Source organism: Sinohyriopsis cumingii, chromosome 16, assembly GCF_028554795.1.
Source record: "Sinohyriopsis cumingii isolate HCF-2022 chromosome 16, ASM2855479v2, whole genome shotgun sequence".
NCBI classification, from domain to species: Eukaryota; Metazoa; Mollusca; class Bivalvia; order Unionida; family Unionidae; genus Sinohyriopsis; species Sinohyriopsis cumingii.
The window spans coordinates 51,776,535-51,779,283 of NC_142976.1; positions in this window are offsets into that span (position 1 = coordinate 51,776,535).

Genomic DNA, 2,749 nt, shown 5'->3' on the forward strand with positions numbered 1-2,749 from the left:
TAAGGAAGAAGTAAAAGCTATAAAAACTCTGAAACAAGATCAATCCATCATTATTAGAAAAGCAGATAAAGGTTCGGCAACAGTGGTTATGGATAAGGACGACTACATAAGGGAGATTGAACAACAATTGGCAAACCGAAATCATTACAGAAAGATAGACAATCCAATCTTCCCAGAGACTAGTAAAACTATCACGGAAATTGTCAATCGATTGGTCAAGAATAAATTTATCAGCAAAAAACAAGCGATGTACTTAACACCGCCAGGGAACCCTAGACCTAGACACATTTACACTTTACCGAAAATACATAAAGACCCGGAATCGTGGTGGGTCCCCTTTGAAATTCCACCTGGAAGACCGATAGTATCAGATGTAGGGAGTGAATCCTATAAAATATCAGAATATGTGGATTGGTTTTTAGCTCCGCTAGCATCGAAACATCCATCTTATCTCAGGGATACGAACGACTTTTTAGATAAAATTAGAGGTATCAAAATTCCAAAGGAAAGCCTTCTCGTTACTCTAGACGTGGAAAGCATGTACACCAATATTGACAACAAGGAGGGCTTGAAGGCGGTGAGGAATTGTTTCATGAATAACCCTGACCCGAAGAGACCAGACCATGAAATTTTAGAGTTATTAAAACTGGGGATTAGAAAATAACGATTTTGAATTCAATGGCAATTGGTATTTACAAACCTCAGGGACAGCTATGGGTAAAAAGTTCGCCCCTAGTTATGCTAATATCTTTATGGCCAACTGGGAAAAGAAGTATTTAAGAAATGTCCGTTTCTCCCTTTGGTCTATTTTAGATTCCTAGACGACATTTTTCTCATTTGGACGTTTTCAAGGGAAGAGTTTGACAGATTTTTTGGGATTTTAAATAATTTCCATCCCTCGATTAAACTAAAGGCGACTGTAAAGGAAACTTCCATTGATTTTCTGGATACCACTGTTTTTAAAGGGATCGATTTTAGCAAAAACGGGGTTCATAGACACTAAAGTCTTTTTTAAGCCCACGGATACTCACCAATTACTGCATAAATTATCTTTCCATCCAAAACACACTTTCAGTGGAATTCTGAAATCACAAATTATCCGATTTCACAGATTATGCACTAGACAGGAAGATTTTCAAAGAGCGACAAATATTCTATTTAGAGCACTTCGGGGAAGAGGTTATTCAAAGCGATTTCTGAGAACAATCAAAATGAACACAATAAGGGATTTTCACTCCTTCACACATACATTCGGAACAACCAAAGCCTGCCGCAGCAAACGTTGCAATACGTGCCCTTTTCTGAAAGAATCAAGACACTTTTCTAGCCATGCCACTCATCAGACGTATGCAATCAAACAAAATTTATCCTGCGATTCGAGAAACGTTATTTACCTAATCTCGTGCCAAAAATGCGGAAAACAATACGTTGGGCAGACCACTCTCACACTGAGAGACCGCTTCACCAGACATAGATTTGACATTAATCACAAAGAAAATAAAGCGGTGGCAAATCATTTTAACGGTACTGACCATTCCCTGAAAGATTGCGCCATCATTCCAATTGAAGCAGTTGGAAGAAAGGAATTCCTAACAAAACGAGAAAACTATTGGATGCAAAAATTAAAAACTCTAAAGCCTTGGGGTCTCAATCAGCACGAGGAAACTGAGGAAGTCGTACCATTTGTGATAACCTTTAACTCCAAAGCAGCCCAGGTGGCTAAATGGATTAGAAAGGGGTACGCTTCTATTCAAGACAAGTATCCTCGAGTCTTTCGAAACAAACTTGTGACAGGATACCGGAGAAATAAAAACCTAAGTGATATACTAATTAGGAATAAAATAAGGAACGCAAGTAATTCTCCCTAGGCCAATGCTCGTAGGAATCTTAGTAATTCCTACCTTATATTCCGTTTTGCCTAACCTTGCTAGTGCCAGGGTTTTGCGTTCTGACCGTTATTCTTAATTGGAGATCTAGTCATTTCACACTGAAATGCCGACACCTATGTTCAATGAAACTTGGCAGAAAACACGTTCCGAGTTAGGGACGAACTTTGAATTGATTGCAGTCTCCTAGAGTTGGATGTAAGGTTATGACCACTCTCTCTAGTAAAACACTATATCCGCATTGAATATGTTATATTATATTCTATTAATTTGGGCTACCATCCGGGGGCTGTGTGATGTAAAACGAATAGGGTAATGGGTTGCTCACAATAGATTAATATAGTTGTAAGATGGTACGTTTTTCTCTTGCTTTAACCAACTCGATTTTATGTGATTTATTAGTGGAAATAGGTATTACATGATTACAGTTTTAATTACTATTATTATTTTCTTTATTTATTGGGATTCTAACCTAGGGGTATACCGAAACTGAATGACAGGAGTAAGAACTGGATTAATCCAATACCCTTCTTAACGCTTACGTTTAGAGGGAACCTCGGTTAGGTTTAGACCGCACACAAATTGACATATGCTTTTAATTACCATAACGTACAATAGCTATCCCCTCAAGAGCAAACATCTTTTTGGCAATGTTTTCTTAGGAGTTAGGAAATAACATGGCTAGCAATATGGGCTTCACTGGAGAAGTAAAAATGTTAAACATATGGTTTCCAATCGAGCCACTACCCTACCGATTATGAGTAGGCCACGGGCGCACTAATCGCTTTGTTGACGCTTGACGGCAAAGCGTGCGCTGATTAATTGATTGACAAGCACGGTCGGCACGGTTCTTCTCAGGCCAC